Below are 16,204 nucleotides of genomic sequence, written 5' to 3' on the forward strand. Positions count from 1 at the left end.
TGTGTGTAGTGTGTTTCCTTTTAGTAGTGTTATTGTTGCAGTATGTGTGTGTAGTGTGTTTCCTATTAGTAGTGTTATTGTTGCAGTATGTGTGTGTGTAGTGTGTTTCCTCTTAGTAGTGTTATTGTTGCAGTATGTGTGTGTAGTGTGTTTCCTTTTAGTAGTGTTATTGTTGCAGTATGTGTGTGTAGTGTGTTTCCTTTTAGTAGTGTTATTGTTGCAGTATGTGTGTGTGTAGTGTGTTTCCTTTTAGTAGTGTTATTGTTGCAGTATGTGTGTGTAGTGTGTTTCCTTTTAGTAGTGTTATTGTTGCAGGAAGTGTGTTTCCTTTTAGTAGTGTGTGTCCCTGAGTGCCTTCCCCTCCTCCAGCTCATTTCTCTGCACTGTCCTTGCAACGCCCTTCTTCTTTCCTTTCCACCATCTCCATTCTCAGGGCCTTACTTCCTTCCTCCCCTCCCTTTTCCACTCGCAGTCTTTCTTCCCTTTGCTCTGCAACTTTCTGTGTCTGGGGAATGGCACGCTTCAGAGCTTTGGCATGAAGACCGAGAGCAGCTTGGATCAGACCTCTTAAGTAAAGGCAGCAGCAGCGTTGTCTCACCACAAGAAGTCGGTGACCGTCAAGAGTGGCACTAGCCACACGTGCAGCCGCTTGCACTAACACAGGAATAGCAGGGAGAAATCACCCGGAACAACAACCAGACCTTCAGCCTTCTTTTCGTGGCTGAATGAAAAGAGTTGCACAAAGGTCCATGAAAGCATCCGTAATGAGTCCTGACTGGTGATTGGCTGAAGGGAGGGGGAGCTTCTCTGGGAGAGCCAGGGTCTGCTTGCCTTGTGTGTGCAGTCTGCCAGAACATTCTGGAGTGTGCGACCCTTCCGGTAAGCTTACCAGGAATACTTGACTTTGTCCTATTCCACTGTCTTTGGGGCGCAGTCGCATACTTTTGTCAATGCTTGACTCAGATTGGGAACAGTCCGTTCTCTTATTTGGTCTTCCCACCTCACTTTCTGTCTGACTCGCCTTTGGCCTCACTGTACTTTGTTCTGCAGTTGTGTCTTGATGAGTCCATAGCACTTTAGGTTTATAGCTTTCACTTTTTGCCAAGAGGTCTCCATCGGGCCCGATGGCTTGTCGAATGGTCTTTTAAACGAGATGCCAAGAAGCCTTCTGGAACATCTAATTTCCATGGCTGGGACTCCTCTTTCAAGTTGGGCGGTGAGTGCCCAAGACTCCCAGACACAAAGAAGTAGTCAATGTTCTATAGGAACACATCAGTCTGATTGAGATGAAATCTATGCTCCTGTCCTTTCAAATGGGTTTGAGTTTTGTTAGTGCAGATGTGGTCTGGGCAATCCCTTTTCGCATTTTGATCTTTCTGCGTTTACTGTAGCTCCCAGGTATTTGAATGTATAAACTGCTTCTAGTCTCTTACACTGACAGTACACTGATCAGTACTGATGTCATTATTGTCGTCTTCTCAGCAATGTTCTGCATTCCATAAGCTGAGGACGTCTTGTCTCAACTAGATTTGTGAGCTTCTTCTCTGCTCCTGCTTGGCCATAGGTGTCTAAATATCCTCCACCAACATGATCTTCCTGTGTGTCGGTCATGATTTTTTTCTAGAAAGATGTTGAAGAGATTTGGAAAGAGCTTGTCTTACTGCGACAGTTGTCTGGAACCATTCTCCGATTCTCTTGTTGTAACAGACTACACTGGTTCTGTTGTTATAATGGCTCTGTATGGTTCGGATACAGTAAGTTTTGAATTGTGTGTCAATGGCCTTCTGGAAGCCTATAAAGACAGGATGGAGGTCTTGCTGGTGTTGAAGGTACTTCTTGCACAATACACATAGGTTAATGTTTTGGGTTTTTTCCACAGTGCTGCGGCTTAGTTGGAACCTGGCTCGCTCTTCTGCAATAATCTCTTCCACTTTGCAGTGTGAGTCGGTTCAAGAACACCTTCAACATTATTTTGCTTGGTTGGGCTGATGAGGCTGATGGTGCGATGGTTTTGGACCAGCTGTAGGTTGCCTTTCTTCAGAAGGGTTGAGAGAAGCGACAGGGTTAGCCTAACCTTAACCTCTTTTACGTTCTTTTTGTCACACAAGTCTAGGGCGCCAGTTGTGACCCAATTGTTGGCGAATGTCAGTGTTGTGTTTAAAGTCTCTGTTACTGTTTCAGTGGCTCCCTCCTCTATACCCAAGATGGTGAAGGATGCAGACTGTCCTATCATTTCTTAGAAGGTTGTAGATACTTCAGGGTCTTTCAGATGTTCAAGATAAAATATAATTCAATATTTCAAAGTAGGCCAAACTATGATCACTATCAGCCCAGTCCAGCCCTACACACACCAGGCTCAAAGCGGTGATCCAGCGTTAAGTCAAGCAACACTACCCAGCGAGCTAAAAGGTAAGCACTGGCACCTTACAACGCAGAGCAGTTTGAACTGTACATATGTGTGAAGTGAGGTGAAGTGAAATATATTTGGCAGAAGTAGGGATCGAACTGGAACCCTCAAGTTGCTGTCACGGCCACTCTACCAACCAAGCTATGTCGCCCCGTGTGTCTTCTACTTGGCAAATATATTTTTTCAAAGAGAATTTATGATCATTCTAATCTACATTTAACACAATTCCTTGATTTCTAGATCAATAAATATGTGTCCATGCCTTAAATTAGTCTGATTTCTTAAATAGTTTGGCTCTAAAGAAGCCTCATATAACCCATGGAAACAACTTAATACAATTGTGTTCGGTTTTTGAAAAGTCTGACTAACACACCTGGATGATGCGATTGGAAACCAGATCTCTCGAGGGGATGTGTGCCCCGGAGGAAAACCTTCGTATTGCGCATGTGCCTGTCTCAACGTGCAGGATGTTACCAGTTACCATTAAAAGAACAAACATTTTGAAGTGCATCAATGGGAGAAAAAGAAACAGAGATTTATTTAGGAAGGTAGCTAAGGCGATGGAGAATCTAGCTTCATTCAGACTCCCGAACAGAAACGGGTGAGATGGAAGAGAAGCAGGTTTATTAGACCAAAAAGAAAGCGTACACAAACCTCCTGACGCTGCATTTGTGATTAGCAAGAACTCTGTATTCCACACAACTGAAGAGCTTGTCCAGCAACCCTCTGGAGCAGCACAAACAGGTTTTTCCTTTGGATTTTAAACTCCTTCCAATCAAGCCACACAGCCTTTTCAATGAACTCCGACACCTTCGAAAGTATTATTTCCATGATTCTGCATCTGAAAATTATTCTTGAAACAAGCTCTCTCCGGCCAGTCTGTCTTTGCTTCGGACTTGCATTTGCTCTGAGACATTCTTGGTTGTAGCGTCAGGTTCGTGGCACAATCCAAGATCATTTCTTTATTGATCCTTCCTATTTAACATCAGCATAGTCGTTATAAGCCTACAATTTGCAATCTGTGCCAAGATTACAGCAAACATCAGGTATAGCAGAGCTAAGCTGTTGACTTGTAAAGAGTCGCAAAGATGCCTTGTTCTGGTGTGACGTCATAGTCAACCGGAAAAGCAATACATTTATCCGCGCTAGAAGGAAATGAGCCCCCCCCCCCCCCGTGTACGGGAGGCACAGAGCGTATGACCAATTGTCGTATTAGAGAGAGTGCATGGACATTTGGACTTCACATGTAGGTGTGAAAATACAAAAAGAATGAACTATTTGAAAAAATCTGAGTAATTTAGTGCATGGAAACATAGTGATTATTTCATAAAAAGGGCAGCTAGCGTGAGTGCCCCACAGAGGACTGCAAAAACGTATCTGTTTTTACAGCTGTGGTCTGTATGGGCCGTGGTGGTACACAATTATTATACACTTTTTCACCACTTGGGGCAGTAATGTGCAGCATGACAAGCGCGTGCAATCAGAAGGAGTCTAGGACTAAAGTCATGGAGAAGTTTCTTAAGCAAACAAATGTCACATAAATGAATAGCAACTTATGGCTGTGACATGCAAAAGTTAAAAAATGTTTTAAGATTTCATTTAAAGACTTGGAACACCTGGTCTGGATAATATTAACATCTGCGGTCCTCTCCAAGGTTTCTCATTGTCCCATTTGGGTTGAGTTTTTCCTTGCCCTGATGTGGGATCTGAACCAAGGATGTCGTTGTGGCTTGTGCAGTCCTTTGAGACACTTGTGATTTAGGGCTATATAAATAAACATTGATTGATTGATTGATTGATTTACTGGATATGCTGTGAGTAAATGTTGCGTACATTTTGCTCCACAGTTACATTTCTGAACCTTTTCTGAGGTTGCCTCTACACTAGACGGCTAAGGTTATAACCCACCTAACCTTATCCCTGTCCACACACACACAATGCCATCGTTTAATACCCCCTCCCCTCTCTGTCAGCGACCAAGTAGACATGTGCAGCAAATGGCAGACACATTACGGCGTGGCGCAGTGGGAGAGTGGCCGTGCGCGACCCGAGGGTCCCTGGTTCAATCCCCACCTAGTACCAACCTCGTCATGTCCGTTGTGTCCTGAGCAAGACACTTCACCCTTGCTCCTGATGGCTGCTGGTTAGCACCTTGCATGGCAGCTCCCTCCATCAGTGTGTGAATGTGTGTGTGAATGGGTAAATGTGGAAGTAGTGTCAAAGCGCTTTGAGTACCTTGAAGGTAGAAAAGCGCTATACAAGTACAACCCATTTATCATTTATTTATCATTTACCTGACCTGGAAGTGTATCCTCACCCGGCATATAAAGATTGAATTTGTTAGACTAGCCCTATTGTAGTGAATCACACCTGAGCCATCATGAATTAATCATATCTTTAATGGACGTGTGGAAGTAAACAATGTGATAACGAACATTTTACAACAGTCAATCCAGGCATCTCGATATCTGGTCAGGACACTCTTCGCTCTTTTGACTTTGTATATGAAGTCAGTTTTTGGTGACTTTATATACTCTGGACCTAGATGTTGAGTAATCACTGGAGATACATAGCGGACAATAACTGATCCAGTCTGCTTTGCCAGTCCAAATGCATTCGCTGTTTTCTGAAGGTGTCCCTCGTCGGTCAGGTAATACAAAGCACACTCTACCTTTTTTTATCACGTCCATGGGAGCCCGCATTCTTGTTGTTTCAACCTTCGACAAATGGAGGAAGTTTTTTGCTAAGTAGAATCCCAGCTGACCTGGACATTGGAAAGTTCTCTTGCCATTCCTCTGACACAACACACTCCTTGACAAACACATCCCACCAGTTCTTCCAGGCCTTATCCAAAACTCAACATTGCTATGTTGCCGTCTGAGGTTTGTTGTATCCCAAATAGCTGCAATCGCGCGTTTCCTTCTCTTAAGGTATTCATGTGTAATTTCGACAAGCGCCTGTACGTGTAGAAGAAGGTGAAACACGAGAATGTCTGGATGACTCGCCTCCATCTTTCTAGTGGTTACCTCCGAGTGGAAAACGGTTGTTACTTAGCTGGCTGTGGCGCGCTCTTTCTGATGTCACTTCCTCTCCAAACTCCGTTTATAAACCATCAATGAGTCCATACAGAGATAGGATAGGATAAGATAGGATAGGTCTTTGTTGTCATTGCACAAGTACAACGAAACTTTGTTTTCAGCACAAACCCGTTCAAGATTAGACAAACAAACAGTGTACAGGGTTACAGAACAGGAACGCTGATGGCGCCCCGTAAAAGATAGGAAAAAGGTAAACACTGGGGAAGGATGAGTAAAAAAATACAATCTAGACTGGGCTCCCAAGAGGAACCAGTCTGGAGTGGGAAAAAACCTCCATAGCAAAGCACATATACATAACACAACGTACATCTCGAGATATCTAGCAACAGAGGATGGGGGGGGGGGCATGGTGACAGGCCGCAGCTCTCAGGCACTGCCCATCCTTCCATCACCCCTATAGAATTTGTGTCAAGCTGGAGATTCAATAAATAGACGGCGCACTTACCCGTTTAAAAAAATATCCAAGGAGAGGAACCTGAAACGATGGGTTAGTGTGGCTGACATGGGGTTTAGGCTAAATAGTTATTGGTTTAAGGAGTTATCTGTCTTAATATAGACAGGGCCTGAGACTGCCGGTAACAATTGTTTTGGGGTTCTCTATTTGGATGCAAATGAGCCCCACCACCCCCCCCTACCTGTAGTTCCCGAGCACGACCGAGTATTCATGTCGGAAATTACGTTTTTTTCTTACAAATTCACTCCCATCGGACACAAAAAGTTCTTTCAGCCATCGCTCAACATGCTGGAATTAAAGCTGAGCAGTGCACAGCTAGAAACAGCAGGAGGGAGAGGCTGGCCTGCCCATATAAGTACGTCCGACACACCTTGAAGTTGTACTCTTCACTAAACCACTGTAAAAGGAAACCAAAACCGCTTGCAGGCTCACGTCCAGATGCATGAACTTCATGTTTTGGATGATTGAGTATCCAACACTGCAGCAGAATTCATCATTCAGATGATAGCAGAATCCTCACAGGTCCAATTGAAGGTATGAAGGATGTCGTGAATACTTCATGTTTTATTTTCAGATCAGGTACTTTCAAACCCGGTTACAACTTTTAAAAGTTTGTAAACTATGTTTTGTTTTGCGGCTCCAGACTGTCTTTCTTCAGTGGAAGGGAGAACAAAACGTCTCTTTTGACAGTAATGGTTGCTGAGCCCTGACCAAGAACTAGCCAGACGCCACAGAAGCAAAGAGATGAAACAAGCTGTCAGAGATTGGGAGAGGAAGATGAGAAAGAAGGAGTGAGAGAGGTAGCGGCGGGCAAAGAAAACAACAAAAAAGAGACACAAGGAGAGGAGAGAGTGTAAAGCAAGCTGAGCGGCGTTGATCAGCTTAGATTTGGGCTGGAGGACAGAGAGGAGTGCTGTGGAGATAATGGGAGTAAAAAGTTAGTGTGTTCAATGGCTCTGCTTGATCATTGTGTGACAGCTGACACTTCATTAAAGGCCAGCAGGAAGTGACTATTTATCCATCAGCACTAAATGACATGGTGTTTTATTTCGCTGCATGCGTCTGACTGCAGACCGCTGACTTCATTCCATTCCATAAGTGTGTGTGCTCGTTGTGTGTCTCACCCAGCAAGTCATCTGCAGGCAAGTGGGTCTAAGTGTGCAAGAAAGATGTTGCAAATCAGTGTGTACATTTGCCAAGGGCAATTGGAGGGAAGCGCTACACCCATTAAACACACACACACACACACACACACACACACACACACACACACACACACACACACACACACACACACGGAAAGAGGTTCCACAACAACGCACACTTTGACAGCATTCTGTCTGACACTTTGAAATGTCAGCATCCAAGTGTGACCTTGCACTGATGAATGGGAGGATGGACATGAGAAGCTCTCCTTCAACCGTGCATTGATGGCCTCATGACGTCCTGGCCACACCAAAACAAAACAAATGTTTGGATACCAAACAGGATCCTATCAGGAAAAAGACTTCATTTTATCAGCTGCCTTGTACGTGCTGCTGTTCTCCTCCACGTGGACAACTCTTGAACAGAGAAGAAGCCACACCCAACATGAAGAAGTGTTGAGCAGAACAAAAAGCAGTCATGATATGAAGGCCAGCAGAGCCTCTGTTAATATAAACATTGTAAATGTCACACCAGTGTAAATATTTATTGTTTGCTGCGTACGATCACCCTGACAAACATCCACAGTCAACTTGTGCACCCTGGATATAAGACCACTCACCAGTGGATTATTATTATATATATTATTATTATTATTACTTGCTCAGTGGCCTAGAATGCTAGCAATAATAACAATACTAATAATGATACCAATAATAACAATAATGCCAATAATACCAATTATAACAATACTACTAATAATAACAATAATAACAATACTAATAATAATACCAATAATAACAATATTAGCAATAATAACAATACTAGCAATAATACCAATAATAACAATACTAATAATAATACCAATACTACCAATAATAACAATACTAACAATAATAATAATACTAAAAATAATACCTATAATACCAATACTAGCAATAATACCAATAGTGTCAATAGCCAACATGTCTCCAAACATCCATTATTAGTGAGGAGTAGCTCCTTCTCCAACACTGAAATGACATCACTTTGTGTCAACAAGCACATGTTTGTGTCTGGGTGTCATCAACAAGCACATGTTTGTGTCTGGGTGTCATCAACAAGCACATGTTTGTGTCTGGGTGTCATTAATAAGCACATGTTTGTGTCTGGGTGTCATCAACAAGCACATGTTTGTGTCTGGGTGTCATTAATAAGCACATGTTTGTGTCTGGGTGTCATCAACAAGCACATGTTTGTGTCTGGGTGTCATTAACAAGCACATGTTTGTGTCTGGGTGTCATCAACAAGCACATGTTTGTGTCTGGGTGTCATCAACAAGCACATGTTTGTGTCTGGGTGTCATCAACAAGCACATGTTTGTGTCTGGGTGTCATCAACAAGCACATGTTTGTGTCTGGGTGTCATCAACAAGCACATGTTTGTGTCTGGGTGTCATCAACAAGCACATGTTTGTGTCTGGGTGTCATTAACAAGCAGATGTTTGTGTCTGGGTGTCATCAACAAGCACATGTTTGTGTCTGGGTGTCATCAACAAGCACATGTTTGTGTTTGGGTGTCATTAACAAGCAGATGTTTGTGTCTGGGTGTCATCAACAAGCACATGTTTGTGTCTGGGTGTCATTAACAAGCAGATGTTTGTGTCTGGGTGTCATCAACAAGCACATGTTTGTGTCTGGGTGTCATCAACAAGCACATGTTTGTGTTTGGGTGTCATCAACAAGCACATGTTTGTGTCTGGGTGTCATCAACAAGCACATGTTTGTGTCTGGGTGTCATCAACAAGCACATGTTTGTGTCTGGGTGTCATCAACAAGCACATGTTTGTGTCTGGGTGTCATCAACAAGCACATGTTTGTGTCTGGGTGTCATCAACAAGCACATGTTTGTGTCTGGGTGTCATCAACAAGCACATGTTTGTGTCTGGGTGTCATCAACAAGCACATGTTTGTGTCTGGGTGTCATCAACAAGCACATGTTTGTGTCTGGGTGTCATCAACAAGCACATGTTTGTGTCTGGGTGTCATCAACAAGCACATGTTTGTGTTTGGGTGTCATCAACAAGCACATGTTTGTGTCTGGGTGTCATCAACAAGCACATGTTTGTGTCTGGGTGTCATCAACAAGCACATGTTTGTGTCTGGGTGTCATCAACAAGCACATGTTTGTGTCTGGGTGTCATCAACAAGCACATGTTTGTGTCTGGGTGTCATCAACAAGCACATGTTTGTGTCTGGGTGTCATCAACAAGCACATGTTTGTGTCTGGGTGTCATCAACAAGCACATGTTTGTGTCTGGGTGTCATTAACAAGCAGATGTTTGTGTCTGGGTGTCATCAACAAGCACATGTTTGTGTCTGGGTGTCATTAACAAGCACATGTTTGTGTTTGGGTGTCATCAACAAGCACATGTTTGTGTCTGGGTGTCATCAACAAGCACATGTTTGTGTTTGGGTGTCATCAACAAGCACATGTTTGTGTCTGGGTGTCATCAACAAGCACATGTTTGTGTTTGGGTGTCATCAACAAGCACATGTTTGTGTCTGGGTGTCATCAACAAGCACATGTTTGTGTCTGGGTGTCATCAACAAGCACATGTTTTTGTCTGGGTGTCATCAACAAGCACATGTTTGTGTCTGGGTGTCATCAACAAGCACATGTTTGTGTCTGGGTGTCATCAACAAGCACATGTTTGTGTCTGGGTGTCATCAACAAGCACATGTTTGTGTCTGGGTGTCATCAACAAGCACATGTTTGTGTCTGGGTGTCATCAACAAGCACATGTTTGTGTCTGGGTGTCATTAACAAGCACATGTTTGTGTTTGGGTGTCATCAACAAGCACATGTTTGTGTCTGGGTGTCATCAACAAGCACATGTTTGTGTCTGGGTGTCATCAACAAGCACATGTTTTTGTCTGGGTGTCATCAACAAGCACATGTTTGTGTCTGGGTGTCATCAACAAGCACATGTTTGTGTCTGGGTGTCATCAACAAGCACATGTTTGTGTCTGGGTGTCATCAACAAGCACATGTTTGTGTCTGGGTGTCATCAACAAGCACATGTTTGTGTCTGGGTGTCATCAACAAGCACATGTTTGTGTCTGGGTGTCATCAACAAGCACATGTTTGTGTCTGGGTGTCATCAACAAGCACATGTTTGTGTCTGGGTGTCATCAACAAGCACATGTTTGTGTTTGGGTGTCATCAACAAGCACATGTTTGTGTCTGGGTGTCATCAACAAGCACATGTTTGTGTCTGGGTGTCATCAACAAGCACATGTTTGTGTCTGGGTGTCATCAACAAGCACATGTTTGTGTCTGGGTGTCATCAACAAGCACATGTTTGTGTCTGGGTGTCATCAACAAGCACATGTTTGTGTCTGGGTGTCATCAACAAGCACATGTTTGTGTCTGGGTGTCATCAACAAGCACATGTTTGTGTCTGGGTGTCATTAACAAGCAGATGTTTGTGTCTGGGTGTCATCAACAAGCACATGTTTGTGTCTGGGTGTCATTAACAAGCACATGTTTGTGTTTGGGTGTCATCAACAAGCACATGTTTGTGTCTGGGTGTCATCAACAAGCACATGTTTGTGTTTGGGTGTCATCAACAAGCACATGTTTGTGTCTGGGTGTCATCAACAAGCACATGTTTGTGTTTGGGTGTCATCAACAAGCACATGTTTGTGTCTGGGTGTCATCAACAAGCACATGTTTGTGTCTGGGTGTCATCAACAAGCACATGTTTTTGTCTGGGTGTCATCAACAAGCACATGTTTGTGTCTGGGTGTCATCAACAAGCACATGTTTGTGTCTGGGTGTCATCAACAAGCACATGTTTGTGTCTGGGTGTCATCAACAAGCACATGTTTGTGTCTGGGTGTCATCAACAAGCACATGTTTGTGTCTGGGTGTCATCAACAAGCACATGTTTGTGTCTGGGTGTCATTAACAAGCACATGTTTGTGTTTGGGTGTCATCAACAAGCACATGTTTGTGTCTGGGTGTCATCAACAAGCACATGTTTGTGTCTGGGTGTCATCAACAAGCACATGTTTTTGTCTGGGTGTCATCAACAAGCACATGTTTGTGTCTGGGTGTCATCAACAAGCACATGTTTGTGTCTGGGTGTCATCAACAAGCACATGTTTGTGTCTGGGTGTCATCAACAAGCACATGTTTGTGTCTGGGTGTCATCAACAAGCACATGTTTGTGTCTGGGTGTCATCAACAAGCACATGTTTGTGTCTGGGTGTCATCAACAAGCACATGTTTGTGTCTGGGTGTCATCAACAAGCACATGTTTGTGTCTGGGTGTCATTAACAAGCACATGTTTGTGTCTGGGTTCAGAAGTTCACAGAGTGTTAGAACGTGCAGAAGATTAGTTCTCAAATCCAAAGAAGAATGTCTTCCAGTAATTGACAATTTTGTGCGACGTGAGCAAGTTTGCTTCAAACGTCAGTGAGCTCGTTTGGAGCTATTTTCAAAGAGAAACAGACTTTTATGCAAAGTGACCACTGTGATAAACTTTGGGGAATGATCGTACACACGCCTAAACCTAGACCTACAATTAGACCTCACTTGTACACACGCCTAGACTTAGACCTCACTTGTACACACGCCTAGACCTAGACCTAGACCTCACTTGTACGTACACTTAGACCTCACTTGTACACACACTTACACCTCACTTGTACAGACACTTAGACCTCACTTGTACACACACTTACACCTCACTTGTACACACACTTACACTTCACTTGTACACACACTTAGACCTCACTTGTACACACACTTAGACCTCACTTGTACACACACCTAGACTTCACTTGTACACACACCTAGACCTCACTTGTACACACACTTAGACCTCACTTGTACCCACGCCTAGACCTCACTTGTACACACAATTAGACCTCACTTGTACACACGCCTAGACCTCACTTGTACACACACCTAGACCTCACTTGTACACACACCTAGACCTCACTTGTACACACACTTAGACCTCACTTGTACACACACCTAGACCTCACTTGTACACACACTTAGACCTCACTTGTACACACACCTAGACCTCACTTGTACACACACCTAGACCTCACTTGTACACACACCTAGACCTCACTTGTACACACACTTAGACCTCACTTGTACACACACCTAGACCTCACTTGTACACACACCTAGACTTCACTTGTACACACACTTAGACCTCCCTTGTACACACACCTAGACCTCACTTGTACACACACCTAGACCTCACTTGTACACACACTTAGACCTCCCTTGTACACACACCTAGACCTCACTTGTACACATACCTAGACCTCACTTGTACACACAACTAGACCTCACTTGTACACACACTTAGACCTCCCTTGTACAGACACCTAGACCTCACTTGTACACACACTTAGACCTCACTTGTACACACACCTAGACCTCACTTGTACACACACTTAGACCTCACTTGTACACACACCTAGACCTCACTTGTACACACACCTAGACCTCACTTGTACACACACTTAGACCTCACTTGTACACACACCTAGACCTCACTTGTACACACACTTAGACCTCACTTGTACACACACCTAGACCTCACTTGTACACACACCTAGACCTCACTTGTACACACAACTAGACCTCACATGTACACACACTTGGACCTCACTTGTACACACACTACGACCTCACTTGTACACACACCTAGACCTCACTTGTACACACACCTAGACTTGGGGCGGTATAGCTCGGTTGGTAGAGCGGCCGTGCCAGCAACTTGAGGGTTGCAGGTTCGATCCCCACTTCCGCCATCCAAGTCACTGCCGTTGTGTCCTTGGGCAAGACACTTTACCCACCTGCTCCCAGTGCCACCCACACTGGTTTAAATGTAACTTAGATATTGGGTTTCACGATGTAAAGCGCTTTGAGTCACTTGAGAAAAAGCGCTATATAAATGTAATTCACTTCACTTCACTTCACTTGTACACACACCTAGACCTCGATAAAAGACTTTACTTTCTCATCTCAATGAAATACTACAGCAGCTTGTGTAGCACACAAATGAATGAAGAACTGCAAAGCCAAGGTCACAATACTGCATATTGAAGCGTTAATGTGACAGAATATTTAGAAGGTATCAATGATGATTTGAATCTACATTTAAAAGACCTCCTTGTGGTGGAGATAATATTTATTGGATATGTAAATGTTGCTCCACAGTCTCGTTTATAAGTGCTAGATGTTCGTTTGTGGAGGCATTCCCAGATTGCAAATGAAACCACGGCCCACTCTTTCCAAAAGTATCCTAATTTATCTTTACAACATGAACACTGTAAAAACACACATTTTAATTTCCAGACACGGTTCAAAGTAAATGATAAGACTTACCTGGTCACAACAACAGGTACACCTCACCAATCGATTCAGAGCTGCGTAAAAAAAACATGTTTGTCACCGCATGACGGTGTTATTATGCACATGCCAAGATTAAATACTTATCTTACCTTTTATTTGTGTTGTCTCAGCCTGAAGCAGAGGTAGAGGAGCACCGCCCCTTTTTGGCTGACACCGTAACTTCATGTCCAAATAAGAACTTCCACCTCGCTGTGATGTCACAACGTAGCCAGACTGCAAAACCCCGCAAACAGAGGCCTCCAAAACTGCAAGTGAGCTCACCTTCAAATGCACAAAGGTCATGAATTGATGCTTTGGCATCGTTGAACACGAGTATGTAACCTGTACAATAACATTGAACAACATTTATACATCAGAAAAGACAATATTCATGTTGGGTTTTTGTTTTTTAATCCTCACGTGACCTCTTTTAGGGTGAAAGTAGTCAAACATCTCTAGGAACTTATTTTATTACGATTAAGGCCTGAACTAAGTTAGTGTTCCTTCGACCATTGCAGGAGAACACACCTCCAAACACTTCTACGCTCTTAAATCGCACATTCTTCTGAGGCGGCATGGCGTAGTGGGTAGAGCAGCCGTGCCAGAAACCTGAGGGTTGCAGGTTCGTTCCCCGCCTCTTACCATCCAAATTGCTGCCGTTGTGTCCTTGGGCAGGACACTTCACCCTTTCCCCCGGTGCCGCTCACACCGGTGAATGAATGATGAATGATTGGTGGTGGTCGGAGGGGCCGTAGGCGCAAACTGGCAGCCACGCTTCCGTCAGTCTACCCCAGGGCAGCTGTGGCTATGAAAGTAGCTTACCACCACCAGGTGTGAATGAATGATGGGTTCTCACTTCTCTGTGAAGCGCTTTGAGTGTCTAGAAAAGCGCTATATAAATCTAATCCATTATTATTTATTATTATTCTTAAAGCAACATACTTTTAACTTGAAACTTCAAAGGGTATTCAAACCTCAAAACGATACTTCAATATCTGCAATGCAGTGGGACTAAAGTATCCATCAGAAAGTTGTGTTCCATGTAAAAGTACCGCTAAACAAATTGGTTTTAAAGACTTGCCCTGAAAAGTAAGCAACGGACGCGTTACAAAGACGTCCCGTGTGTGATGGCACAGCTGGCCGTATGGGAAGGCTCGATTCAAATTCTCTTCTTCTCTTGTTATGATGCAGAGTGACTGGAGGTCACGACCTTGGCGAATGACTGCAGCGCGTTGGCGCTACGCTGGGATTGGTTTGTGAACGTCTGGCTGTGTGCACACTTTGCAATCCTCCTCTCAGGCTTGATGCGCAGCACACAACTCTGCAGAGGAAGGCAGGCGGGAGTCAGTGAGCACCAGGAGGGAGGCGGAGCACGCAACTGCATTCCAAGGTGCAGTCGGGGGGAGGGAGGAAATGGGGGAGGGATTAGAAGCCGCCTCGGATGCACCAAGAGAGGAAACGCTGAACATTCATCACAATCACTGCCACAAAAGCGTGAAGGAAAAGAATGACCAGGTTGAATCTACTAGAAAATCACAGTTTAAGCAGAAGAGTTTCAGCAACGTTTACTCGAGTGATTCTCTTTGCTTTCAAGCTAGGTAAGACCATTTATTCCAGTGGATCTCAGAGTGGAGACCCCTGGGACGCTCACAGGAGGGGAGGTGGAGCAGCATCACCAGCACTTTTCAAATCTGCTGGGCTAACTTCACTTGCCTAAATTCATCGATCTGTACTTTCCTGCAGTGAACAGAGTCTGAGGCCAGAAGAAAACTGCACCACACTCGCTACTGACTTCAATGATTTTCTGTAGAGGGGATGTTGCACACTTTGTAACATTTTATTAGGGTGGAAAAATACATCTTGGAATGTGTTGAACTCCTGCCTCCATGCCTGTGTCGTATTGTGGGATCTTGGACTGTTGAGGAGCTCGCTCTACTCTACTGTCTTGATCAGGAACAAAGTTAGTTCATCTGTCTGATTAAAAAGTCATACACACGTGCCTAGAAAACTACAGTTTGCATAACACAGGCATGTGATTTGAACTGAATGAAAAATACTGAAAATAAGGTTTTTCAGCAATTGAACATGCAAAAATTTGGGGTGTTTTTTTATTTTTTATTTGTATTTTTTTTATAAAGAAATACAATCATGTGTGCTTACGGACTGTATCCCTGCAGACTGTATTGATATACATTGATATATAGTGTATATATTGTGTTTTTATGTTGATTTAATAAAAAAATAAAAAAATAAAAAAAATGTTCCTTGTGCGGCCCGGTACCAATCGGGTTAGCATGGTCTCTACTGCCTAGTTTCTCTTGTTATATTCTTATTTTACTGTTATATTTTTATTCTCATTGTTGCTTTTTATTTTTATTCTATTGTAATATTGTTCTATTTTGTTTCCATTTATACCCCCATTATTTACTTTTTACTTTTTAAATTTGAATTAAATTCTGTACACTGCTGCTGGAATTTTAATTTTCCTGAGGGAACTCTCCTGAAGGAATCAATAAAGTACTATCTTACTCGTGTTCACTTCACAGCCACGGATAGTTCATCTACTTATTGATATTATTTACACATTACTATGTCTGTTTCAGTCACTATGTTATTTAGTCACTACAGTAATTGTGTTCACATCCACAGGAACCACATGGGTTAGTCTACTCTATACAGTATTTACAACCTTACTA

At 43.3% G+C, this 16,204-nt stretch overlaps 1 long non-coding RNA gene across 2 annotated transcripts; it reads left to right on the forward strand.

Annotated features, from left to right (window-relative positions):
• The first annotated feature begins 592 nt into the window (after nucleotides 1-592).
• Nucleotides 593-14,865, forward strand: LOC133617145 (uncharacterized). 2 transcript variants are annotated; one of them, XR_009816947.1, is made up of 5 exons: nucleotides 593-879; nucleotides 2,182-2,409; nucleotides 13,640-13,780; nucleotides 14,027-14,130; nucleotides 14,700-14,865. It is a non-coding gene; the product is annotated as an uncharacterized lncRNA (long non-coding RNA). The 2 variants fall into 2 exon arrangements; XR_009816946.1 differs by lacking the exon at nucleotides 593-879 and having other exon boundaries at nucleotides 1,565-2,409.
• The last annotated feature ends 1,339 nt before the right edge of the window (nucleotides 14,866-16,204 follow it).

The sequence above is a fragment of the Nerophis lumbriciformis genome, linkage group LG16 (genome assembly GCF_033978685.3).
Source record: "Nerophis lumbriciformis linkage group LG16, RoL_Nlum_v2.1, whole genome shotgun sequence".
In the NCBI taxonomy this organism is placed as follows: Eukaryota; Metazoa; Chordata; class Actinopteri; order Syngnathiformes; family Syngnathidae; genus Nerophis; species Nerophis lumbriciformis.